This window comes from Eschscholzia californica, unplaced genomic scaffold, assembly GCF_041429995.1.
Source record: "Eschscholzia californica isolate CP2 unplaced genomic scaffold, dmEscCali1.0.p SCAF_2, whole genome shotgun sequence".
In the NCBI taxonomy this organism is placed as follows: Eukaryota; Viridiplantae; Streptophyta; class Magnoliopsida; order Ranunculales; family Papaveraceae; genus Eschscholzia; species Eschscholzia californica.
The window spans coordinates 17,845,198-17,859,551 of NW_028238309.1; positions in this window are offsets into that span (position 1 = coordinate 17,845,198).

Genomic DNA, 14,354 nt, shown 5'->3' on the forward strand with positions numbered 1-14,354 from the left:
CCGACTGTCCACGAAAAGTTTGTGGTCGGCCGACTACGAAATGGTTCGTGGTCGACCAACCCCACGAAACCCTCCTCGAGGTCTTATTCCGGCGAAGGAAAAGCTTTCCTTCGCTGAAACTGTGTATGAAAGAGAGAGATTGTAAGAGAGAGGGAGAGAGAGAAGGAGAGGGAAGAGAGAGACTGTGAGATTTAGAGAGTCAAACTATAAGAGAGAGAGTGAGATAGTGAGGAGAGGAAGGAAAAAACAAAAATAAAAAATAGTGGTGGTTGTTGTGGCCGGAAATGGTGATCGGAGTTGGTGGTCGGAGTTGAAGATGATGAAAAAGAAGAAGAGAAAGAAGAAATATTTTGTTTCCCCTTAAAATTTGTTTCCCCGAAAATCTCCAAAATCTCACATAATCCCTTTAAAATTTTCCACCCTATAAACTATTTTGATTTCACCAAAACGAAGACCTACTGAAAGTGACAAGAGGAAAATTTGACCTCAAATTTGTGACAAGAGGAAAATTTAGCCCCAGTTGTGAAAAATAAAAGAGGGAAAAAGAAAGACAATAGAAAATATAACAAAGAGATAGGGACAAGAAGAACTAGATTGTATTTCTTATGTAATTGTAGATAATTTCTCCACTTTGGTACATTGGTTTGGTCCATTGGGTACCTTGATACATTAGCTAGAGCCCTCTTTATATAAGCATTTAGCTAGATGAGTTACATAACCAATAGTCACACAATAATGGTGTTTGAATACAATGTAATGGTGGTGAGAGTTACAAAGTGTGGTGGTCATCTACCATCAATGAAACATTTACAACACTCCCCCTGAATGTCCACCACATTAGAAATTGCCTCATTAAAATCTTACTAGGAAAACCTAATGGGACAAAACCATATTAAAGGGAAAAAGAGTACAAATTCGTTCTTCCTGTAAATCTTTGATGAACACATAATCTGCCTCATTAAAGCCTTGTTAGGAAAAACTCTGTGAGAATAATCTTAAAGAAGGAAAAAAGAGTACAATATGAAAATGTAGTATATAATGTCTTCGTAAACTTGCTTTCGCTCATGAAGGTTGAGGGCATTGTTCCACTTTTTACCTTCAGCTTCCTTTTGGTATGTAAATAAAAAAAAAATAAGTAGCATTTGACATTTCAAGTTGAATGCATATAATACTTTAAAGTTCATGTATCCTTTTGATTGAAGCTTGTTAAATCCTTCAGGTATATCAGTTGAAGTCACTCTTTAGTTACTCGTATTTCTCATAAATATATAATATTTTGTGAAACCGGTGTATAAATCACATTTTAGTGTATATTATAAATTTTATGCACAATTCATCTTACACACATAATACGTGTTAAATTCATCATTCGATGACTATTGTTCTAAGATAGAGTTGCCTCGCCAAAACCTTGCCTGGAAAATTCAATCGGACAAAACCTGAACGAAGGAAAAAGACTACAACCTTTAGAAAATTAAAATAACTTTCAAGTACGCATAGTTGTCACATTAAAACCTTGACAAAGAAAACCCTATGGGACAAAACCTTGACGAAGGAAAAAGAGTACAACGCGATTGACATTTTATACATGAATGATGGTTGTTTTCTAAAACCACATTACAACATACGTAATGTATTTTTGTACCACATTAGGTACTTCTGCACCTTAATTTTCTTTGATAGATACAACTCGAGACAATGTTTGAAGCTTAGAGTCTTTTAGTTTTTTAGAATATGGTTATTTTCAAGACTTTCCTTACTAATTTTTTTTCAATACTCTACTCTAAAGCTTTGATAAACTCTTCAGAAGTCACAATAAGATTTATCAATACTTCATAACTCAACTCGAGAACTTTTTTAATCATATAAAAAATTATAAATAGGCTTCAAGCCCTTTATAGCCTAAATGACTTTTTATTTCTTACATACATCTACTTTATTACCTTAAGGGTAAGTCTTGGTTAGTGTTTCGATTTCATGTCTGAAGGCTTAATTGTTTGTAAGAAAAATCCATAAGTTAATGAATTATTTCGTCAAATCTAGTCAATTACTTTGAGAAATGTAGTATCAATACGATCATAGTAGCTACTATTTTCAGAAAATGCATCGTTTCTAACGATTTAATTTGATCTCACAAACTTACACAAAGTGCATATGTTTCAATGAGTTTTCTCGTTTGAGTACTCGTGCCTCATTAAGGGTCATTTGTCTCTTTTCAGACATATCATCTTCAGGGGATTTTATTAGGAACATGAATCATATTTCTTTATCATTTGATAACCTCTTCAAGAGGATTCTTATACAAACTTGTTTCTTCAGTGTCCAAGAGTGTATGCCATTTTGATCAGCTCAGGATTTTTCATTTTCCATGACCTTTATCCGTACATGAGTATATTAAGCTCTGAAAAATATCAATATTTGGAGGTAGTGAATTCTCCGTTTATCAATTCTAAATGAGAGAAACTTGATAATTTTCAAGTATTTTACGACATTGAATCTAGGACTTCCTCCCCTATTGTCGATAAGTTTGTCTCCTTTGATAATAAAAGTCATATGTCATATGTGCATATACTTCAAGGTTGTGTAAAAGACGAAAATAAAAATCAATTGCTTCAGGCAAATTTTGATTTTTGTTATCATATGATCTATAGGACCAGAGTTGTTATCTAATCCTAACTTCAGGTGTGATTGATTACACATGAGATATATCACAACTTCAGGTGTGATTGATTACACATGAGATATATTATCTTCATGTAATTTTGAGATTTGAAGACTTAATTCACTCACACCAAACTTCAGGTTTGATAATCTCATATACATACATATGCTTCAATTTGATTGCAACAACAATCAGATGGTTAAATATTTTATTTGGAAAAATCTCTATTGACAGATCTAATAAGAGAGGAGAATTGAAGTACTTACATGAGATAATTTCATCATAGTTGTAAAATATAAGTCACAAGATAAATTAGTTGTCAAAGACTCAAAGATGTCATTTAAAAAAATATTAGTTATTTGTTCTTGAATGAAATTACCAATCATGTATTTGTAAAATGTTTATCAAATATACATTTAAGATATGTATATAAAACTAAAAATGAGTTATGAGAGAAATTTCAATTTATTTTCGAGACATAACTTACCTTGACCTTACCATAGACTGAATTGGATTTACATACATATTAGCTGGCAATATTAACCTTTTAGTCATTATCATCTATGTAATTCTCATATCATTTTGATATAGTTTCAATATGTCTTAACAACAATAAAATAAATGGTTACGATAAATAAGAACAATAACTTTGAATAGACAACCAAGAAAAGTCCAAATACCTTGTAACTTATCAATTACAATTAAATTAACTTACCAATCTTTTATTTTCTTATATCTTGATCAAGGAGTTGATAATTTTCTTCTTCCCTTTGAGCATAGAGCAATTTATGTTGATAACGTGTTGTGAAAAATAAAAGAAGGAGGAAGAAAGACAATAGAAATATAACCAAAAGATAGAGACAAGAAGAACTTGATTGTATTCTTATGTAATTGTAGACAATTTCTCTACTTTTGTACATTGGATTGGTTCATTGGGTACCTTGATACATTAGCTAGAGACATCTTTATATAGGCATTTAGCTAGATAAGTTACAGAACCAGTAGACACGCATGATAATGGTGTTTGAATACAAAGTAATGGCGGAGAACTTATGGTGGTGAGAGTTACAAAGTGTGGTGGCCATCCACCATCATCAAACATTTACAACAACCCCCACATTTCTCCAACGATCTCGTTTTATTTTTTCTGAAAAAGAAAATGAAAACCTCCCCATGTCTCTAATTTTAGTTAATATTACCCGGAAATTTAATCTGTTTTTGTTTGGAAAGTTTTATGGACAATGTTCAAATATGTTAAAGGCAATGCATTTTTTACTAAAACTTGATCAAAATAAGTTGACCAATTAAATATGGTCAGAGACTCTAAAAAAAATGGTTAGAGACAAACCAAATTTGAGGGTGTTTGTCACCCACCTCTTCCTTCTCATTTCTTCCGGCAAAATGTCGTCGGTCGGTCGATAATTTCCCGACGACCACCTAAAAATATAGTGTTCACCTTTTTTCCTTCCTTCTTCTTCTTATTCTTCTTCTTCTCTTTTTCTTCCTTTCTATCGTCTTTGTTCTTCCATCGCTATCGGTCGACGAAGGGCTCCTCCCCTTTGCCGGCCAATAGAGGGAGATGAGAAAAAAGAAGAAAATTAGAAGAATAAAAAGAAGGAGAACAAGAAGAAGAAAGAAAAAATTCGGGCGACCAGCGCCCGGTGACAACCTAAAGAAAATTGATGTTGTTAGGTCAAACACGCATTGCCTCTTAACGCACGTTGCTTTTAACCAAACTAGGTACTGCCTTTATCAAGATTGCCTTTAACAACTTTGGGCGTTGTCTATAAAATTTCCTAATTTATTTTCTGATTCTCTCCCTCGCAATATCAATGTCGATGAGTGAACAATTCGTTTATGTGTAATTATAACGGTGTTAGCTAAAAGGATCAACCGTGCCCATAAGACGTGGCGGTTTGAACTCTGGCGCGGTAGAAAATTGACATTTGAATGTCTTTTGAAAAATCTCCCTGCATCATGGTCACCTAGATATTCTTGGAACAGTTAGTTCCAAATTGGATCCCAATTTGTGACCAACCGCAAAATTTGACCTCCATATTTGTTCAACATACCAAACGATATCCAAATCCATTTTCGATCACTTATCTTCAAAAATCATTTTCATCCCCCACCCAAACAGAACGACGTCTCCACCGCCCCACATTGAAAGCAAATTTGTGATAAGACGTCTAGAATTCTGAAATTTAATATCAACTTATACATATTCATGAGACTTATGAGCATTTAGTATTTGCATTTGTATGTTTCACATATTATTTGCAGGCTATATGTATCCATTATCGAAGTTCATAGTATTCATCGGTATCTAGGATTAATACGAGGGAGATGGAATACTTCTTGATAGGACATCGATATAAATCAGTTCGTAGTTTTATCGACTTTGCGAATCGTCGATATGGAAACTGTAGCATCACATACTCCAATACAAAAGGAGTGACTTATCTCAGCCATCAGAGTGGGAGTCTCTGCTATGTGGTGTTGGCACACTTAGGTGGGTCGAACAGGATCAGCGTAATGAAATACGTCGTAAATGGTCACATAGACGTATGGTTCATTACATCGATTCCAGATATGAGTACACTGTCACTAGGTGAATAGTGACAGAGCTATTATAGTCTAGTATGGACTCTGGGAGTGTCCCCTTAGGCAGCATTAACTTAAGTGATCAACCTCGGAGTGTGAAAACGCATGTGTCTCTTCATGAGATAAAATTTAAGTAGTTATATGCTGGTTACAGGACTAACAAGATGTAAATAATCCTCCGTGGTGACAAACCATTTTCGGAGATACATTCACGGATGCTCAACATGCAATGTACTTAATGTCCGATAGAACGAAGTGTTTTAGCTTTCTTTATTAAAACGGAAGTTAGGACGATATCCTATGGTGGACGTAGATAAGTCCTGTGGGTTGATGGACCCACTTGGCCGATTTAATAACAGGCTTTGGATCCTAATCTTAAAGCTCTAAACCATTAATGCACATTAAGGGTATTTCAGGAAAGAAGAAGAGATAAAACTGAAGATAAGGATTAGGGTTTAGAGAAAGCAATGGAGGTGGGGCCCACATGGGGGAGGCGGCACACCTAGGGGTAAAATCCTAGGTGCCTAAACCGACTCCCCTAGCCTATATAAACCCCCCCTCTTCATTCTCTAAAAAAAACACACACATTCTCATCCTCTAAAACAGATTAGGATCTCCTTTCAGTTTATTTTTCTTCTGTTTATACTCTTTCAGGTTGACTGCTCCACTGAGGTCTAGCATCATAATTGGAGGAGTTCATTAAGATTAAGAAACTAAGGGGAAGCATTATCTTCTAGTAGAAACCCTACTAGAATTCGGAGTTGAACTGTAGTTTTACTTCGTAACAGAAACGTGCAGATTTGAGCACCTTCGGAGCCGAATTGGCCTAGGGTTATTTCTGACAAAGTTGTTCAAAATACGACTTCCAGTCGGTCCTAAAATTTTCAGAGCATTTGGAACTATATCCAAATAGGTATAGACGAAAAACTACAACAGTACAGCTTAAGCATAAATCAGAAAGGTTGCGGATAGGCTGCGGATTGGTTCTATTTCTTATTTATTCAATCCAGAACTCTCAGGTATGATCTAATATTATCTTTTTTATTGCTTTATGTTTATAGAACATGTTAAACATCCTTTTTCTACTGCATAGTAAAATAATTTTATTTCTATCGTATTTTATCAACAATTGGTATCAGAGCAAGGTTTAAGCATGTTCTATACAATATATAGCATTAAAAGATTGTTTATACGATTATAATCATAGAAATACTTGTAGAGAAATTTTATTTCTCTTAGATCAAGGTATTAATGATTTAGATTAATCATATAAAGTGTTTTGATCAAGTTCTAATATATCTAATTTTAATATTCTAGTAGAAATAGTTCTAGTAGTTTGTATATTCATACAAATTTGTTTTCTATGGAACAATGGATATAGAAAGTATGTAAACGTGTTTCAATAATTTTATTTATATGCATATGCCACATTGAATTATCTTATTGATAGTTATGAATTAGTTTTGAGTTTTTCATGAATTGTTTTTAAAAAAGAAAGTTTCTTGAAAAACCCTAGATTCATAAGTTTTGATTCATGCTATGTATTATGGATTGACTACTGTTTTATGTAATTTTTACATGTTACTTTATAATTGTCATGATAGCATTAGACATATGTAGTTTTTCATGATGATTATATTTTTTAATGAAACTAATAATTAAGAATTATGCATGATCTTATTGTTTTCATTAAAATGTTGTATGCTTTTGCATGATGCTCATAAAGAATCAAGTGGGAGAGGATTTAGGATAATGGACGGCAACTATTATTGCTAAAATCCACGGTCTTCCACTAAAGTGCCACACACGTTTCAATCTTCACCGAGGTACACTTCGTTGTATCGTTCCTTCGGACGGTCTGGATTGTCAGATATGTGTGGATGGTATTTCAATGGACAAGACAATTGTCTCTCACCCAGATAGATCACTTCCCAACGGATACTATCATCTGGAGTGAGAAGATAATGGGTCTTGTATAGTGGTGTACACTTGACTGGGATCACCTACATCTCGCGCACACGACGTTGTGTCATTCCTTCGGAAGGTGTAAGTGAATTTTGGAGACCAAAGATAATCAGAATTCAAATAAGTTTTTATTGCTAATCATGATCATACACTCCCCACGGAGATTAGACTTTTCATGGAGTTAGTTTTCTGATTCATATTCATGATGGTTTTTGAGCTTGATGAAACTCATATTCATGCTTATGGTTTTATGTTTATTTGATTAAATGGAATTACCCTTTATGCTCATGAGATATATGTATTGCATGTTGATATTACTTTCAGAATAATGTCGAACTCTTTCAGTCCATTGACGTCAATCCTGAGGGATAATAAGTTAACCGGTCCAAATTACCTGGATTGGAAAAGGAATCTTGACATTGTTCTCACTGCTGAGGAGTATGCTTTTGTTCTTACTGAACCTAGACCCGTTATGTCAGTCAATGCAAATCAGGCTTCTAGAGACCGACTCGTTAAGTGGCAGAACGCTTATGATATGGCTAAATGTTACATTTTGGCGTCCATATCAAATGTGTTGCAAAAACAACAAAAGGACAAGCTTACTGCACTTGAGATAATTAACAACCTGAATTTGATGTTTGTCGAGCAGTCTTCTTCTACAAGGCGGATAACAATGAGGGATGTACTCAACATCAAGATGAGTGAAGGATCATCGGTTCAGGACCATATGTTAAAAATGATCTGTTACTTCTCTAAATTCGAGGTCCTTGGAGCAGACATGGATCAGGATTCCAAGACGTACATAGTCTTACATTTTTTGCCCAACTCGTTCAACCAATTCAAAGTCAGCTATGCTATGAGCAAAAAGTCTTATACGCTGATTGAATTGATGAATGAGCTGCAGATTGCTGAGGACATAGTTCGTAGAAGATCAGCACATGCCTCGGTGGGGGAAGTTCCTTTTAAGCCGAAAGGCAAGAAGGGAAAAAAAAAGAAGGGGTCGGAATTAAGAGGTCAGGCAAAAAGGGGTCACCTAAAAAGGTAAAGAAGGGAACAAAGTGTTTCAAGTGTGGTGAGAAGGGTCATTGGAAGAAGGATTGTCCTAAGCTTGCCAATAAACGTCAGAATCAAAGTAGTTGTATTCCACTTATAGTCGAAATATGTTTTGTGGCCATTAATCCTAACACTTGGTGTGTGGATTCTGGGGCTAACAATCATATTTGGAATACCATGCAGGGGCTTGTGAGAACGAGGCGACTAGGGAAAGGTGAAGTGCAGGTTCTGATGGGCTCAGACGTTGGGATATCGGCAGAAACGGTTGGGGATTTTATTTTACATTTTGGAGATAGAAAAACATTAAAATTGGAAAACGTTTATTTTGTCCCTTCTATGAAAAGGAAATTTATTTATGTTTTTAAGTTAAGACAAGCAGGATACTCGGTTTTATTTGAGGATGATGTTTTAATAAAGAAGAATGGTCAGATTATATGTTCTGGTTTTGAAAATAACGGTTTATATTTGGTTAATCCCTCTCCATGCGAAATGTTAAATAATGAGATATCATCTTCATCATCTAAGAAGAGAAAGATAGATTCAGACTCTATTTACCTATGGCATTTGAGGTTGGGTCACATCGGGCAAGACGGGATTCGTAGACTGCCAGCCAATGGATTGTTGGACTCATTGTCTAATGATCCCATGCCAACATGGGAGTCTTGCATCGAAGCAAAATTGACCAGGAAACCATTTAATGCCAAGGGGTAGAGGGCTTCCGAGCCATTTGAGCTGGTTCACATTGATGTTTGTGGTCCAATGAACATCGCCGCCAGAGGAGGATATGTGTATTTCGTTACCTTTACAGATGACTATTCTAGGTATGGACACATTTACCTAAATCATCACAAGTTTGAGACTTTTGGGAGATTCCTTGAGTTTAAGGCTGAGTGTGAAAAGCAATTGGATAAGCTCTTAAAGACACTTCGATCTGATCGAGGTGGTGAGTATCTATCTGACGAGTTCTCTGAATACCTGTCAAGAGAAGGTATTGTTTCACAACTTTCAGCACCAGGATGCCCTCAACAGAATGGAGTAGCTAAAAGGAGAAACAAAACCTTACTTGACGTGATTAGGTCGATGATGAGTTATTCTTCTTTACCAACGTCTTTTTGGGGATATGCCCTGGAAAGTGCAGTTTATATACTGAACTTGGTTCTGTCTAAGGCAGTCCAAAATACACCCCATGAGTTGTGGACAGGTAGAAAACCTAGTCGGGGACACTTGCATATATGGGGATGTCCAACACATGTGCGAGTTGGAAAGCCTTGTAAGATAGAACCAAGGTCAGAGGTCTGGATTTTTGTGGGGTATCCAAAAGGGACCAAGGGTGGTTTATTCTATAGTCCAACTGACAAGAAAGTTCTTGTTTCCACAAGTGTTGTCTTTCTTGAGAAGGACTATATGATAGATCACAAGCCAAGGAGCCAATTAATCCTTCATGAGTTACTAGCAGATAAGCCACAGATGGTATGTGATTTCAATCGCACACCCGTTACCGATGAACCAAAAGAAATAATTTTACCTAACCCGGTTAGTGAGCCCGTGCTCCGTCGCAGTGGGAGAATCATAAGATCTCCAAACAGATTAGTATACCTTGGGGAGTCTTTTCAGATGGTTCCAGAGGAATCTGAAGCAGATCCATTCTATTACAAAGAAGCTATGGAGGATGTAGACGCTCAAAATTGGAAAGAAGCACTGAAACGGGAAACGGAATCGATGTACAAAAATGAAGTGTGGCAACTTGTGAAACCACCGACACAAATTATTCCAATTGGGTACAAATGGGTTTACAAGAGAAAAATAGGACATGATGGAAAGGTGGAGACCTACAAGGCAAGACTAGTGGTTAAGGGGTTCACACAAAAGGAAGGAGTTGACTATGAGGAGACTTTTTCTCCAGTAGTTAGACTCAAGTCTATCAGAGTACTCTTGGCGATTGCTGCTTACCATGATTATGAGATTTGGCAGGTGGATGTGAAGACAACCTTTTTATATGGCCATTTGGCGGAAGACATCTACATGAGGCAACTAGATGGTTTTATTGCTAAAGGACAAGAAGACCTAATGTGTAAGTTGCAAAGGTCAATTTATGGACTTAAGCAAGCATCTAGGAGTTGGAATCATCGTTTTGATGAAGCAGTCAGTTCTTATGGCTTCATTCAAAATGATGATGATCCATGTGTTTACAAGAATTATGAAGGAAGCATGGTGGTATTTTTGGTTTTATATGTGGATGACATATTGCTTATCGGGAATGATATTGGGGGTATGGCAGCTACCAAAATTTAGCTTGCAAGTAATTTTGAAATGAAGGATTTGGGTGAGGCCAACTATATTCTTGGGATCACATTATTAAGGGACTGGCAGAGAAGAATATTGTGGTTATCACAAGTGAGATATGTAGAGAAAATTCTGGCGAGATTCGCATTGGAGGATTCCAAGAAAGGTTTATTACCTTTCAGGCATGAGATCAGTCTTTCTAAAAAGCAGTCACCTCAGACTGATGTGGAAAAATTACGAATGAGCAAAGTTCCTTATGCTTCGGCGGTAGGAAGTTTGATGTATGCTATGTTGTTTACAAGGCCAGATATCTGCTTCGCGGTTGGTATAGTCAGTAGATTTCAGTCTAACCCAGGTATGGCTCATTGGGAAGCGGTTAAGCACATATTCAGGTATCTTCGGAGAATGAAAGATTATGTGTTGTGCTTTGGTAATGAGGAGTTATGCCCGATTGGGTATACTGATTCTGACTTGCAGGCGGATGAAAGCAGGAGAAAATCTACATCCGGGTATGTCTTCACTTTAGGTGGAGGAGCCGTCAGCTGGAGAAGTAAGAAATAGTCGTGTATTGTAGATTCAACGATGTAGGCAGAATACATTGCTGCATGCGAAGCAGCAAAGAAAACGGTTTGGTTGAAAAACTTTTTGATGGGTTTAAGAGTAGTTCCCAGTGCAGATGGTCCAACGATTCTTAATTGTGACAATACGGGAGCTATAGCTCAGTCTAAAGACCCTAGGAACCACGGAAAGAGTAGGCACACAAAACGCAAGTATCACCGACAAAGGAGTATTCCAAAGCGTGGTGACGTATCAGTTACCAAGATCGCTACTGCAAACAATCTAGCGGATCCGTTTACAACTTATACATATTCATGAGACTTATGAGCATTTAGTATTTGCATTTGTATGGTTCACATAGTATTTGCAGGCTATATGTATCCATTATCGAAGTCCATAGTTTTCATCGGTATCAAGGATTGATACTAAGGAGATGGAATACTTCTTGATAGGACATCGATATAAATCAGTTCGCAGTTTTATCGACTTTGAGAATCATCGATATGGAGACTGTAGCATCACATACTCCAATACAAAAGGAGTGGCTTATCTCAGCCATCGGAGTGGGAGTCTCTGGTACGTGGTGTTGGCACACTTAGGTGGGTCCAACAGGATAATGAAATACGTCGTAAATGGTCACATAGACGTATGGTTCATTACATCGATTCCAGATATGAGTACACTGTCTCTAGGTGAATAGTCACAGATATGACGTTCCTTCAATATTTAAAGATCCAAACTTGAAGAGTTTCGTTTGGAAATTTCGATTAAAATTGAAAACCCATGATTGAAATTGATCTAATTTGTTAGGGTTGACTGTCAAAATGGGGAAGTTGATCTAATTTGTTGAAATTTTTGGTGTTAAAGAAGAAAAAAAGGAAAAAAAATGAAAGATGACAGAGGAGAGAGAAACTGAGATTTTAGTGAGAGAAAGAGAGAGAGAGAGAGAGAGGTCAGAGAGGTTAGAGAGAGAGAGAGGTTAGTCTCTCTCTTAAATTTTTTTTTCTCTCTCTTCCATTTCAATTTTTTTTTTAGATTCTCTCTCTCTCTAAACTCCGACGAAGAGGGTTTCCCTCGCCGGAGTAGGTCGAAATCGACCTTGAACAGATCTGTTCAAGGTCGAACTAGGTCGACTTCGACCTTGAATAGATCTGTTCAAGGTCGATTTCGACCTACTCCGGCGAAGGGAAACCCCCTTCGCTGGAGTTGAGAGAGAGAGAGGGAGAGGAGAGAATCTAAAAAAAAAAATTCTTTTTTTTTAGAGAGAGAGAAAAAAAAAGTTTGAAGGTCGCCGGCCGGAATTTGACCGGCCGGCGACCCTGTTGGTGAAGACGATGATGTGGCTTGTTTTAACAAGGTGGCAGAGAGAGAAAACATGTTGGAGGAGAGAGAAAAGAAATGGAAGAGAGAGACTAACGATGTTATAACGGAAGGGGGTCATATGGGTATTTCTCGTAAAGTAGGGGGCCAGGCGGGAAGCTGGTCACAAAGTTGGGGGCCATTAGGGAAATAACCCAAAAATTTATTATTTCTTTTTAGAGAGAGAGAGGTTAGAGAGAGAGAGAGAGAGAGAAAGAGAGAAAGGTCTGTTCACAGACTTGTTTAGAGAGAGAGGAAAAAAAATTTATGTTTGAAGGTTACCAGTCGGAACATTACCCGACCGACGATCTTCGCTGGTGAAGACGATGAGGCTGCGAGAAGATGAGGTGGTAGAGAGGTGATGAGATGGAGGAGAGAGAGGTGATGACTAGTTAGCAGAGTTATAATGGTAACTGAAAAAGGAGGTTATCTTGGTATTTTTGATAAAGTAGGGGGTTAGGCAGGAAGCTGGTCACAAAATTGGGGGCTATTTGTAAAATAACCCAAGATTAAATAAGGTAAAAGTGGAAACAGATGAAGCTTTGAGGATCCTTTTATTGGTTCAACAGGCCGATGAAGACCCAATTTAGGGTTCTTTTTCATCATCTTGAGTTATAAGATATGAATTTGATGAATTTCTGTTAATGGGAATAAAGATTGCTTTGTCGGTTCATGGTTTGTAGAGTTTTTTATTGGTTCTTGATCTTTAGACGCGAAACCCCATGTGGTAATACGATGAACTAGAGGGAGAGAACCAGGAAGATGAATATGTGTTAATGGAGACTGCTAAGGGCACTCATCCTTACTTCAAAAGGCACCCCTAATGAGTAATTTTGTGTGTGCCTACAGTTATTTCACATCTGAATGACTTCACTTTTTTTCCCGTAAAAAAAAAGTTGATTTTCGTACTCAGGCTTTCCAATGTATCAAACGGACCCTAAATGGTCTTTCAAGACAAACATACTTTGATGGTGACAAAATATTAATTAATTAAAGACTAAAGAAAGCAAAGGTAGAAATGGAAACTTCCAAGATCCTTAAGATGGAATGGTCTTTAAGACCCAACCTATTTTGACGATGAAAATCATAGATCTTCACTTTTTATATTCATGATTTATCAATCCTATGTAATGAGTGTTATACCTCTTGAAGTCCTATATCAAAAAAGAAAGAATTGAAGGCGTTATATGTTGATCGAGATATTTAGAAACATCTATTCTATTATTAACATTGATTATAATCAATTTTTTTTGATAACTTGTCATTCCTCCTTTACTGCGTGTAAATAAATGTTCTTCATCAATTTTTTTTGATAACTTGTCATTCCTCCTTTACTGCGTGTAAATAAATGTTCTTCCCTTTTTATCTAGAAAAATAATAGAATTGCTTCCAAATAAAGTAAATCATTAGTTTTTGTTGATTAGACTAACTGAATAAAATCAATTAAATAAATTTTCACTAACGCTTGTTCTTTTATTGGAAAGACCTTAAAACAAAGAGTTGTCACTCATCAATCCTAACGTACGTTGACCTCGTGTTCAGAAATTGACTTCTTTTTCTTAAAAGGATTTCTTTTTTAAATTTCAACATTTTACCAAAACTTATAAAAATTGGTAAATGGTAGAAAAATAAATCTCTTATAAAAGTATGTAAGTAAAATTTGTGTGATTTGATTAAAAAACATATAGAATAAAGTATATTTATCACCATTGTTTGGGGAGGTATAAAAAGGAATACAAGTACGAGGACATTTGCCTATACTCAGATGTGAATGTAATCAAATTTCTTGTTGAGGAGGTTTCCCTAGTATTTAAATAAATAAAGAATGATAGTTGTTTGTAATAAAAATCTATTATATAAAACAGAAGGG